This window comes from Ornithorhynchus anatinus, chromosome 9 (genome assembly GCF_004115215.2).
Source record: "Ornithorhynchus anatinus isolate Pmale09 chromosome 9, mOrnAna1.pri.v4, whole genome shotgun sequence".
NCBI lineage: Eukaryota > Metazoa > Chordata > Mammalia > Monotremata > Ornithorhynchidae > Ornithorhynchus > Ornithorhynchus anatinus.
The window spans coordinates 22349492-22364031 of record NC_041736.1 but is presented as its reverse complement, the minus strand read 5'-3'; positions in this window follow the sequence as shown (position 1 = coordinate 22364031).

Below are 14540 nucleotides of genomic sequence, written 5' to 3'. Positions count from 1 at the left end.
GGGATTGGACTATGTCTACCAATTTATTCCCTTGCATTATACTCTCCCCAGAGCAAGAACTTAGTACAGTGCTCTGCACCCAGTAAGCGCTCAATAAATACCATTGATTAATTGGTTAGATCTCAACGACTGAACTTCCAAACCCTATACTTTCCCAAGAAGGAAACTCTGTTCTGGGAATCTGAAATGTCTAAGTCATCAGATCTGAGATGTTTAACTTTTTAAAAAAAAATACTCAGGATTATGACTTCGCATCTGCATCCGTGTATGTGTGTATATACATGCCCTTCTAATATTATTATTATTATTATGCTTGTTAAGCACTTCTGTGTGCCGAGCGTCGAAGGTTTGGGGTAGATAGAAGTTAATCAGGTCAGACTGAGTCCCTGTCCCACATGAGGCTTACTAAGTCTTGTCTGGCACATAGTAAGCGCTAAACAGATACCGTTACTTATTTTGTTGTTGTTGTTTTTCCACTGACCCTGGGTATTTAGCGAGAAGGTACACGATTTAATCTCAAGGTCAATCGCCTGGGACTCAGCTGACTTGGGTTCTAACAGCGAGTACAATCCCGCCAACCGAGATTAGGTATATTTGAGCATCTGATTGATGTCGCTCCTCCGCTCGTCTCATCATGCAATGGGACGAAATATCCTGGCCTAAGGCAACTCACGGAAATACTGAGGAGCGATGGGAGGGTGAAGGCGAAACTGGAAGCCGCGTCGTAACAATTCATCCTTCATAGCGTCCGAGTAAACACAGCCTGCATCGTTTGGGAGAAAGTAATAACTAAAATCGTTTTCCCGAGACAAGTCCTGCAAACATAAGCACCCCTTGAAGGAGACAAGTCTCCAGGGAGCTTATTGAACGATTTTCCTCAGTGACACACTGACATCTAGTGGAAATTTATTTTGCCGGGGGGATAGAGTACGCTCCCATTCTCAACGCCTCCCTTCCCCCGTACTGCGCAACCATTCGCTCGCTCCACAAGGCCTTCCTTTCGGTGGCCCGAAGACACCGAAACAGATCTTCTCCAGGGGCCTCGTAATGTAAAATAATGACTTAAATAAAACCTCCCGGCAACAAAATCCAGCAGGCCCCTCTCCTCGGTGTTCTGCGCTGGAATGCAGGGAGGTTGTGACCCTCTCAGAAAAGGACAATATGCAACAGGGAAACATGTGGTACAGGGTGGAAAACAGGAAATGCTTAGCCTCACAAAGTCCAGGTGATACTTTTGAAACAAAAGAAGTGAAATGATGGGCCAATCTATAAATTCGTTTCTTTTTTTTTCAGTGGCGTTTCCTAGGTGCTTACGATGTGTCGAACACTGTTTTAAGGGATACAAATAATTAGGAGATACAAATTAATTAGGTTGGACACAGTCCCTGTCCTGCAAAGGGCTCACGGTCTAAATAGGAGGGAGAACAGGAGAATTGAAGCAGCAAGGCTTAGTGGGTCGAGCATAGGCCTGGGAGTCAGAAGGGCCTGGGTTCTAATCCCGGCTCCACCGCTTGTCTGCTGTGTGACCTTGGGCAAATCACTCAACTTCTCTGGGCCTCAGTTACCTCATCTGTAATATGGAGATTAAGACTGAAAGTCCCATATGGGACAGAGACTGTGTCCAAGCCAATTTGCTTGTATCCACCCCAGCGCTTTAGTATAGTGCCTGACACATAGTAAGCGCTTTACAGATGCCACAATTATAAGTGCAGCAGACAACAACTCACAAGAAAAATGACAAGACTTTGCCCAAGGTCTCAAAGCAAGCGATTGGCAGAGCTGGGATTAGAACCCAGGTCCTCTGACTCCCAGGCCCGGGCTCTTTCCACTAGGCCCCGTTGCTTCTCAGAGGACAGATCAGGTCAAAAACAGCCTATTTTGGGCATGCCAAGAACAAGTCGAAGGTTAAGCAATGAATAGCAACCAAAAACATTGCAGCGGGAGACAGACAAGTATTTTTTTTGAACCCGCCAGAGGGTGATACCCAGGTTCTTTGTTTACTATTGTTTAGAACTATTTTGGAGGGTAAGCAGATTCCCCTAAATGAGGCCTCAACGGAACAAGAGATAAGCATGGCCTTGAATTTCGCTTTACGCAGGTGTATCGCAACCTCATTCAGGGCTAGGGGAATAACACCGTTGGTTGGGTGGGTTATTCGAAGGCATTTTGTGGAGAAGCAGCGTGGCACAGCGGCTGAACCACGGACCTGGGATTCAGAAGCTCCTGGGTTCTAATCCCAGATCTGTCACCTGTCTTCTCGGTGACTTTGGGCCAGTCACTTCACTTCTCTGTGCCTCAGTGACCTCATGTGTAAAATGGGGATTAAGACTGTGAGCCCCATGTGGGACAGGGACTGTGTCTGACCGGATTCTCTCGTATCTACCCCAGTGCTCAGAACAGTGCCTGGCACATAGTAAATTCTCACCAAATACCATTTAAAAAGCTTGTAAACGGAAGGATCTCCCTTTCGGCCCAGTCTCGCACCCCTGGATGTGAAAATGTGGCACCATCTGAAGTCCTGAGCAGAGCAAATCACACTCAGAAGACCATTGTGTCCAATAAAGTGTTTTAAACCACTCCACTGCAACCTTGAATGCCCATTCTTGACTAGAGATGTGGCTAGAAATGCTTTATGAAGGAAAATGAATGAAAATGCAAATACAGCCAAGTGCGATACGGTTATAAAGAATTTTGCCCAGAAAGAGAGTGAGGATTCTTGACCATATCGCGAACAGCTATTCTCAGCCGTGAGTACATTAAAGCACTGCCATTCTATGCCATTCTTACTCTGCCCAAAGTTGTGTTCAATAAATAGCACTGTTTAAATGTTGGACAACCTTTGAGGACATAACAGCTGCTACTGGCCACAGAACTGAACGACGTTCTAAGCACGGATTAAGTTCTAAAGTTTCTGCATCTGGTATATTGAAGAGCCCCTTTAAAAAAATGGTATTTGTTAGGCGCTCACTAAGTGCCAGGCACTGTACTAAACGTTGGGGTTTATATAAGTAGCTTGCACATTGTCCATGTCCCACGTGGGCTCACAGTCTTAATCCCCATTTTACAGATAAGGTAACTGAGCCACAGAGAAGTTAAGTGATTTGCCCAAGGTCACACAGCAGCAACTGGAAGGGTCGGTATTAGAACCCAGGTCCCGTGATTCCCAGACCCGTGCTCTTTCCACTAGACTACACTGCTTCTCTGCATTTACACAAATTCTTCTGGCATGTGCCTTCTGCCTTCAAATTTTAGGAACTTTAGAATCTGCTAAAGCCCAAGTTTGGGGGTCTACCTAGCCAAGGCAAAATTCACGTTTTGAATTTTGATGTCACGCCAGTTGGCACTGAGAGGAGTGATGGAAGCAGGGTGAAGAAAAATTCCATCAGCGGGATATTCCTGGAGTGCTGATGCCAGTCTTTCAAGGCTTTAGGTGCTACAGTGAACAATTGCACCGATGCAAGAGAAGAGGTCTGAGCTGCTGAGCTACAGACAATTAGCAATTCTCGCAATAAGTCTATCTGGATAGAATGCAGTACGCCGTTGGAGCGTGCGTTTGTGCAGGGCGAATTAAAAAGGCATGCTGGACTGGGGGAAGCAGCGTGGCTCAGTGGAAAGAGCCTGGGCTTCGGAGTCAGAGGTCATGGGTTCGACTCCCGGCCCTGCCACTTGTCAGCTGTGTGACTGTGGACGAGTCACTTAACTTCTCTGGGCCTCATTACCTCATCTGTAAAATGGGGATTGACTGTGAGCCTCACGTGGGACAACCTGATTACCCTGTATCACCCCCAGCGCTTAGAACAGTGCTCTGCACATAGTAAGCGCTTAACAAATACCAACATTATTATTATTATTACAGCTTTTCTTCAATCGATTGTATTTTTTGAGCACTTACAAATGTGCAGAGCACTGTACTAAACACTTGGGAGTGGAGTTTGTCAAGAACACCGTAGGAGAACATTTTAGAACTGAGCAAACATATCAGTCAAGAGTTTGAGTGTCTACTGAGTGTGGAATAATATTCGGAATACTTAGCAGACACAATCCCGGTCCTCAAAGAACTTATATCCTCATGAGGAAGACAGACATTAAAAGAATTACAGATGGAGTAGGTAATGGAAGATAAAGATATACTAGACAGTAGGCCATTATTATAGTATAAGGGCCCACTAGATTGAAAGCTCTTGGAGGGAAGGGTACTCTTTCAAGTGCTCAGTACAGTGCTCAGCACACCATAAGCACTCAATAAACGCCATCGATGGCTTGATTGAAAGGTTCATAGGTGCTACAGGGAGTTGGGAGTATCAAAGTAATTAAATGGTGCAGAAGTCCTGAAGTGGTACTTGGGAAATTACAGGGTGGAGATCAGGATTTAATCAGGGAAGGCTTCCAGGAGGAGGCCTTTTTTAAATGGTAATTGTTAAGCGCTTACTAGGTGCCAGGCACCGTTCTAAGCGCTGGGGTAGATACCAGTTAGGTTGGACGCGGTCCTTGCCCCACACTGGGCTCACATCTTAATCCCCATTTGACAGAAGAGGGAACTGAGGCACCGAGAAGTGGAGTGGATTGGATTGGGAGTGGATTGGGAGTGGAGCCCATCGTCATACGGCAAACAAGTGGCGGAACTGGGGTTAGAACCCAAGACCTCTGACTCCCAAGCCTGTGCTCTTGCCACTAGGCAACAGGGTTTCTCTAATTTCAGAAGGGCTTTGACGATGGGAAGGGCAGTGGTGTGGCTCAATGTGAAGGGGAAGGGAGTTTCAGGCAGAAGGGAGGGGGAGAGCAAGAGGTCGGCGGCAGAAGAGACAAAGATGAGGCATAGTGAGTAGCTTAGCTTGAGAGGAATAGAGTGTGAGCTGGGGTGGAGTGGAAAAACGGAGTGGGGAGGGGAGGTTTAAAGATCAAAACTCCTTCATTCCCGTTTCCTCTGCTGCTTCTCCAACAGGCTCCCGGTGCCCCTTTACTAACTTGGAATCAGGCTAGAGCTACTCGATGGACAAGTACTAAAGGAGGGAGAATAATAATTATGGTATTTGTTAAGCGCTTACTATGTACCAAGCACTGTTCTAAGCGCTGGGGTAGATACAAGGTAATCAGGTTGTCCCACGTGGCGCTCAGTCTTCATCCCCATTTTACAGATGAGGTAACTGAAGCTCAGAGAAGTTAAATGGCTTGCCCAACGTCACACAGCAGACAAGTGGCGGAGCCAGGATTAGAACCCGTATCCTCTGACTCCCAAGCCCATGCTCTTTCCACTAAGCCACACTGCTTCTCCAATGGGTCATTTAGCCCCATTTTACAGAGGAGGAAAACGAGGCCCAGAGGAGGTCAAGTTGCTTGCTCGTGATTAGAGCCGGGATTAGAATCCAGGTCTCCAGCGGTTCCAATTCTGTGCCCTTTCCACTGGACTTCACTGCCTCCCCGACTGCCACAAGGACAAATCCTTGGGAATTTTCCCAGTAGTCCAGTGGGCCAGATGAGAAATGGCAAGTTTTTAACACCTCAAAGAGCACAACCTCGCCCTGCATAAACCTTTCCCTGCCATGGGTATTTTATGTGATTATAAGAGTCCCAAACCCTTCACTCTCAATGGAAGAAATGAGCCAAGAAAAATTATGTAATGTTGGATCACTGAAGGACTGCATGTGTTTTTTAAACCGTACAATTCAAGAATCAATCATCAGAAGATAAAGTGTTTGAGACTGGCGTGATTCATCTTCTAGTCTATCCACCTAAGAACCGTTTCCGTGCTTCCGTTCCCGCAAGGACAAAAGGCAGCCGTATATTAAGACACTTATTCGATTATTCGTTTGCCTAATCTATAAAACTCTGAAGTACCACTGCTGATTGAAAGATGGTACTGTATAACATAATTACCCTTCATACTTTTTGCATCATTTATTTATACTCTGCCTTAATAAGAAGACAAACATTTCACCATGTTACGTGGGGGTCACGCTGTTAGAATTCTGACCAGGGACGCAACCTAAGGATAGATTCAATTTGTATAGGACTAACTACATTAGCCTCATCCATTAAGTTCAATTTAATTGGATATCTGCAACAGTAAAATTTAATTAGACTTAAATATGGCCCCAAAACATAGTCATATTTATACCGTCATTAACAAGGCACGTATAGAAAAATTAACGTCACCTCGAATATCTTTAAACGCCCTTAATACCACAGGATAAATAAAGCATCAATGCTTCTAGTACCTAGGGAATAAAGATTCACATCCTCCAATTTTCAATGCATGGTCCAGAGAACTCCTGATCACTTTAACCACTAGAATATTTTGCACAAACAAACAAGGATATAAACTAGCTCTCTACTAGACCAAGTCAATGGGAAGAAAGTCAGTGACATTTAACAATTTCACTTATTTCTATCTAGCCAATCAGTACTTTCCTCAGCATTTTACAAGAACGCCAATGTGTTCTCATGAGGTGACAGAATCTATAGAAGGTTATGATCATTAAAGAAAAAAAAAAATGGAGCATCGCAAGGCTCGCTATGGGCACGGAACACGTCTACCGTCTCTGTTATATTGACCTCTCCCAAGCACTCAGTACAGTGCTCTGCACGCGGTAAGCCGTCGATAAATACTATCGATCGATTGATTGATGTACGGCATATGTCCCCCCAAACTTTCCCATGTAAAGTAGCCTAGGGAAATAATAGAGTAGTTTGGCATTGGGGATAGAGCACGGGCCTGGGACATGGGTTCAAATCCCGACACCACCGCGTGTCTGCTGTATGACCTTGGGCAATTCGCTTCTCTGGGCCTCAGTTACCTTATCTGTATAATGGAGATTGAGACTGTGAACCCCACATGGGGCAGGGACTGTATCCAACCTGATTTCCTTGTAGCCACCCCAGCGCTTAGTACAGTGCCCGGCACAAAATAAGTGCTTAACATATACCACAATTAATAAAGAGGGCAGACAATAATTCACAAGAAAAATGACAGCAATTCCTTTTCGTTTTTTTAAAAAAAAACAAATTAAGCTTTTATTTTAGAGTCCCTTTAGAAATGTATGAAATAAAAATTGAGTCGATGTAAAAGCAATGGCAAGTTTAAACATGAAAGATGGAACCTTCCCATGCTCCCAAGAGAAAAATCGATAAATATGAGTGGGCGACGGGGATGACAAGAGTGATCCGGGAAGGGCTAGCTACTGGGTAGGAATTCTACAAATAAACACTCTTCTGGCTTCCGCTTCTGGCTTTAATCATTCTTGTCACAGAGCAGCTCCTTAGAGGTCATGAGCCTCCATCCCAATCCTTCATGAAGCCGGGAGCTAATGTTTCCTTTCTACAACGATTCCTCTCAACTAGTTCAATGAAAACAGAACGGTACACCAAAGAGTGTTAAACCAAGTATCATTTCCCAGAAGAAATAACGTGAGTCCATTGATACACTTCCAAGAGCCAAAAAAAGACCAAAACCAATAGAGACCTATTTTTAAAGTAATAAAAAATATAATAAAAGCTGTAAGATCAAATGTTAACGTAAATATACCGGCGTAAGATTTTTCCAAGTTCTCCAAGTGTTATCTCACACAGTCTATTCGGCAAAAGGTACTCTGTGCTAATCTACCATTGCTTTTATGCCAAAAGGAGAATAAACAGCATTTGAAAGGGTTTTTTAATTCCTGTATTCATGTCGGTTAAGGTATTTCATAGGCGGGGTAAGCGCCTAAGTGTGAAAAGAGAGAGGTGTTTGAACCAAGGTAAACTTGGCCTGGGTTGCGTAACCAGCCCGTCATTGCCAAACCTCTCAGAAAATTCAACAGGGCCACTGCAAAAGCGTCAAATGAAGCCCAGAATAACGAGGGATCCTAAAGCGATGATAACAGCGATGATATGAATAACTATGGAACACGTTAAGCACGTACTACGTCCCAAGCGCTGTTCTAAACACCGGGATAGATCCAAGTTAATCGGGTTGGACACAGTTCCTGTCCCACATGGGGCTCACACTCTTAATCCCCGTTTCACAGAGGAGGTAACTCAGGCCCAGAGAAGTAACTTGCCCAAGGTCACACGCCAGATACGTGGAAGAGGCAGGATTAGAAGCCAGTTGCTTCAGACTCCCAGGCCACTGCTCTATCCACTGAGCCACGCTGCTCGTCAATGCCGAAACGACGCAGTGAAATTTGAGGATCTCACGCTAAGACTCGGGGCGGGGAAACAGAGGAGCTCCGCGGGACTTGCAATTCGCTAAGAATTTTCTGGTCACTTGTGATCTTACGTTCTCTCCTTGTTTCCGTCTAATCGATTACTCCCCTTCCTTGTCCCTCAGAATCCGCGTGGGAAGCAGCGTGGCCTAGTAGATACAGCACAGGCCTGGGAGTCAGAAGGCAGTGGCTTCGAATCCCGACTCCACCGCGCGTCCGCTGTGTTGACTCCGGCAAGTCGCTTCGCTTCTCGGTGCCTCAAATCCCAACGGAGATTAAGACGGTCAGCCCTTTGTTCGCCAGGGACTGTGTCCAACCTCGGAGGATTAGAACAGTGCTTGGCAAATAGTAAGCGCTTAACAAATACCAAGATTATTCCGATCACTATTATATCTCTAGACCGTAAGCTCGTTGTGCGAAGGGAATGTGTCTGTTCATTGGTGTCCTGTACTCTCCCAAGAGTTTAGTACACAGCTTTGCACAGAGTAAGAGCTCAATAAATACGATTGAACGAACCAACTATCCACCTGGCCCGTACAACGCCCGGACATACGCGTCTCGGCCTCCTTTCCCGCCCCTTCGGGGAACTGAATTTGGACTGCAGTCACACGTGTTCAGCAGAGCTCCTTTCCCTCCTGTTCATCTCTACCCCACTTCACTTCTCTGTGCCTCAGTTCCCTCATCTGTAAAATGGGGATGAAGACTGTGAGCCCCACGTGGGACAACCTGATTCCCCTGTGTTTACCCCAGCGCTTAGAACAGTGCTCTGCACATAGTAAGCGCTTAACAAATACCAACATCATTATTATTATTATTACCCCGCTCCCTGTGCCTAGCAAAGGGTGACTCCGAATTCTGCATTACCTATGCAAATTAACTCCAATTCTTCTCTCTTAATTGCAAAGAATGTGAGCATTGATGGGAAACCCGGATGATCCTGCCGTGGCTGCGGACCAAAGGTTTAGAGTGGGCCCAGTAAATCAGAAGGAAAAATCTGAAATCTGAGGCCCCAAAACTCAAGGATCTGATTGAAAAATATGCTGGAAGAAATCCTCTTGTTGAAGAGGGAGAAAAGTGCTCTCCTTCATGGCTTAGTGAGGGGCAGTCACTTGACTTCTCTGCGCCTCATTTTCCTCATCCGTAAGAAGGAGATTCGATACCTATTCGCCCTTCTACTTAGACTGTAAGCCCCATGTGGGATAGGAACCTGATTAACTCACATCAACCCAGTGCTTGGCACATAGTAAGCACTTAACTCTTTTTTGAGAAGCAGCATAATCTAGTAGAAAGATCAGAGGCCTGGGAATCAGAAGGGCCTCTGCCACCTGTCTGCTGCATGACCTTGGGCAAGTCACTTCACTGCTCCATTCAGTGGAGATTAAGGCTTTGAGCCCCAAGTGAGACAGGGACCGTTTCCAACCTAACTTGCATCTACCCCAGTACGTAGAACAGTGCGTGGCATATAGTAAGCACTTAACAAGCACCGTTTTTTTTCAAGCTCCTGGACCACCGGTACATTACTGTTAAGGTCATTCTCTCAGTGGATTCTGTGGAAGCCTGAATTCACTTTTCAAACACACACAGTTCCCTCACCGGTCCAAATACGCCTGATTTAGCTTGCCAAATAAGTACTGCCCACTTGCCCACCCCAAATCCCGGCTCTGGCCGCTTGTCAGCTGGGTGACTGTGGGCAAGTCACTTTACTTCTCTGTGCCTCGGTTCCCTCATCCGTAAAATGGAGATTAACTGTGAGCCTCACGTGGGACGACCTGATCACCCTGTATCTACCCCAGCGCTTAGAACAGTGCTCTGCACACAGTAGGCGCTTAACGAATACCAACACCTTTTTTTATTTTTATAATACTTGTGGCATTTACTATGTGCTTACTATACGCCAAGCAAATCGGGTTGGACACAATCCCTATTCCACATAGGGCTTGCAGTCTTAATCCCCATTTTACAGATGAGGTTGCTGAGACACAGAGAAGTTTACAGTGACTTGCTCAGGGTCACACAGCACACAGGTGGCGGAGCCGGGACCAGAACCCAGATCCTTCTGCCTCTCAGGCACGTGCTTTATCCACTAGGCTACGCTGCTTCTCGCATCTTCGCTGCAGATGGCTGCTGATCCCCTTCCCAGGACCCCAGAATCCACCCACTTTCTCCTACTTCCTTCAGTGGTATTTACTGAGCGCTTACTTGTGTGCAGAGCCCTGTACTAAGCATTAGGCGAGTACTGAGCATGGGAGGACCAGCCACCCATCGAGACTGTTCTGCCTGCTTGGGGAAGGATACCAGTGGGGGAGGAGAAAGTCCCGCGTCTTGCACCATCCACCAAGGACATCCTTCATGAAGCAGGGAGGCTCAGGGGAAAGAGCCTGGGCTTCGGAGTCAGAGGTCACGAGTTCGACTCCCGGCTCTGCCACTCGTCAGCTGTGTGACTGTGGGCGAGTCACTTCACTTCTCTGGGCCTCAGTTACCTCATCTGGAAAATGGGGATTAACCGTGAGCCTCACGTGGGACAACCTGATTACCCTGTATCTGCCCCAGCGCTTAGAACTGTGCTGTGCACATAGTAAGCGCTAAACAAATACCAACATTATTATTATTACTCATGCCTATTGGCAGTTCCCATCGGTCCATATGTCGTGGCGACTTTCGGGTTCGAAGAGCAGATAATAATAACGTTGGTATTTGTTAAGCGCTTACTATGTGCAGGGCACTGTTCTAAGCGCTGGAGTAGACCCAGGGGAATCAGGTTGTCCCACGTGGGGCTCACAGTCTTAATCCCCATTTGACAGATGAGGTAACTGAGGCCCAGAGAAGTGACTTGCCCACAGTCACACAGCTGACGAGTGGCCGAGCCGGAATTCGAACTCATGACCTCTGACTCCGAAGCCCGTGCTCTTTCCACTGTGCCACGCTGCTTCCGGGGTTTGAACTGAGATAGATGAAATCTGGTCCAGGCAAGTCAGCGATGAGCCGCAGCTGTGACTAGCACCAAGTGATTCATCGGCAAAGTGGAAATTCAAACCCTGTCCTCCCCGCTATTTAGACCGTGAGCCCCATGTGGGGCAGGGACTGTGTCCAACCTCAATGACGTCTATCTACCCCATTGCTTAGAACGGGGCTTGGCAAATACTAAGAGCTTAACAGGTACCATTAATATTATCTACCCCAGCGCTTAGGACAGTGCTCAGAAAATGACCTTAATAAACGCTTAATGAACAGCCCAATTATTTTTAATATCATCGTTACCATTAGCACACTTCTTACCTGGTCTGGCAAAGATTTCTTAAATTGAAAGCTTCTTTATTCCATCCTTCCCCAGCACCAAGTAGGTGCTCAATAAATACTAATATTATTACTGAAAGTTACTCCAGCCTTAAAGGGCCTCGGTTGGCCTCAGGAAAGTGGCCAGAAAGTGGGATTTCCCCTGACTTCAATGCCGTAACATAATAAAAATATTAAGTGCGATATTTGTTAAGTGCTTACTGTTCTAAGCGCTGGAGTAGATTCCAGGCAATCAGGTTGGTCACGGTCCCCGTCCTACGTGGAGCTCACAGTCTCAATCCCCATTTTCCAGATGAGGTAACAGAGGCGCAGAGAAGTTAAGTGATTAGCTCAAGGTCCCACAGCAGGTACGTGGCAGAGCTGGAATTAGAAGCCACGTCTTCCGCCTCCCAGGTCTGAGCTCTTTCCACTAGGCCTCGCGGCTCGCACAAACCTTCCGTCAGGTTACCAACAGATTTGATAGCCTTAATTTCACTCTAATTCAGTTTCTCGTCTCAAAGTAGACACTGCTCTTACCTCCAAATTGGAGAGGCACTCAGGGATCATTTGAGAGTCAAGAATGAAGACCTAAGAGCAGCAGATTATCTGTTCCACTCCTGACATTTAAATAGAGCCTTAGTGTTTTTTCCTTCGCAGTAAAAAGGCCAGGAACTATGACAGAGTTACGACTACGTTACCTCCTTATAAGCCAAAATGCTCTCCTTCCAAGAACCACTTACTATATCATAAACTGGGAATTTTAAACCAAAGGATACGAATTCGTAGGAAGAAAGTGGAGTTTTTTTATGGTTTTGAAGTGCCTAACTATAGGCAAGGCAATTTACTAAGTCTAAGGTCGACAGGTTTGACAGTCGCTGTCTCAGACAGGGCTCACAGTCTTAATTCCCATTTTAGAGATGAGGTAACTGAGGCACAGAGAGGGTAAGTGACTTGCCCAATTTCACACAGGAGATAAATGGCAAAACCGGGATTAGAACCCAAGTTCACCACTCCCAGGTCTGTGATCTTTCCACGAGGTCTGCTTCCCCTGATAATCCAACAAAAACTAGGTCCTGAGTATTGGGAGGGAGACTCGGTTCAGCAGCGATGCCTTCCACATGACCCGATACAATATTCACACCATTCCGACAAATACACGTGGGAATTGTTGCTGAAAATCATTTAAGGCTTGAAATGGGATTTGAAAATCTAAGACTGCACTGAGCACGCTTCACTGCCTTATTGTCCCAAGCGCTTAGTACAGTGCTCTCCACACAGTAAGTGCTCGATAAGTGTGATTGATTGATTGATCAGTGCCACAGAGCCTTACTGTAGGAGAAAGTGAGTTCGGTCTCTAAGATCGTACTGTGAGGCAGTATGGTCTAGAGAAGAAAGAGATGTCATGGGTAGGGAAAGCGTCTGTCCTTTACTCTGTACTTTCCCAAGAGCTCAGTACAGTGCTCTGCTTGAGCCTGTAAGCGCTCAATGCGTACAACAGATCGAACCATGAAACCAGGGCCTAACAGTGTGTGCTCTTGGGCAAATCACTTCCTCTCTGAGCACTCATTTCCTCATTGGCAAAATGGAGACAACATTACCCGCACCTCCCAACGTACAGAGTTGTTTTTAATAATAATGGTATTTGTTAAGCGCTTACTGTGTGCCAAGTACTGTTCTAAGCGCTGGATAACGGATGGAGAGGCAGCCGGGCCTAGTGGAAAGAGCACGGGCCTGGGAACCGGAGGACCTGGATTCTAATCCCAGCTCTGCTACTCGCCTGCTGTGTGACTCGGGGCAAATCATTTAACTTTTCTCAGCCTCAGTTTCCTCTTCTGTCTACTGGGGATTCATTACCTGTTCTCGCCACCATTTAGAAGTGAGCTCCATGTAGGACAGGGACTGTATCCGATCTGATTCATTTGTCTCTACTCCAATGTTTAGTACAGCTTGGCCCAGTGGATACAGTATGGGTCTGGGAGTCAGGAGGACCTGGATTCTAATTCCAGCTCTGCCACTTTTCAGCTGTGTGACCTTGGGCAAGTCACTTCACTTCTCTACACCTCAGTAACCTCATCTGTAAAATGGGGATTCAAACTGTGAGCCCTATGTGGGACAAGAACTGTGTCCAACCTGCTACATCGTAAGTGCTTAACAAGTACTACGATGATTATTATTGTTATTATAACTACTACAGTGGTAATGGTGAGCAGTTAAATACCACCGTTATTCTCACTGTCATTATAAATGAGATCACTAATGTCAAAACTTTATGGAAAAATACCACAAATTAGAGTGGCAAAATATTTGATAAAAATGCAAGACTTGGAACAGGTGCGCAGTCAAGAGTAATTTATAGAGAACCCAGAACAGTTGACAGATGATATTGAGTTTCTGTCACAATTGACAGAAATGGATGGAAATTAGAGACGGGCAGGCGACGGGATCCAAATCACATCACTTAAAAACCCTGAACACCCCAAGACCAATTACATTTTCTCTAACCTACGATATCACCGCTTCCTAACCCGCTCGGGTCCAAAAATCAACTGCAAAGCAGCAGCATGGCGTAGCGGCTACAGTCCGGGCCTGGGAGCCAGAAGGTCATGGGTTCTAATCTTGGCTCCTCCACTTACCTGCTGTGTGACCTTGGGCAAGTCACTTCACTTCTCTATGCCTCAGTTACCTCATCTGTAAAACAAGGATTGAGACTGTGAGCCCCACACGTGGGACAGGGACTGCGTCCCACTCGATTTGCTGTATCCACCCCAGCGCTTACAGTTCTTGTCTGTCCGTCTCCCCCGATTAGACCGGAAGCCCGTCAAAGGGCAGGGACTGTCTCTGTTACCGATTTGTCCATTCCAAGCGCTTAGTACAGTGCTCTGCACATAGTAAGCGCTCAATAAATACTAGTGAACGAATACAGTGCCTGACACATAGTAAGCGCTGAACCAACACGACGCTTACTAATTACTATTATTATCGCCTTGCAGAAACAGTTGCTAAACTCATTCCGATCAGGGGAATCAAACCAGCACTCGGAGAGAGAGGTCTGCTGAAAGTTAAAAATCATTACTACATAATTGGACG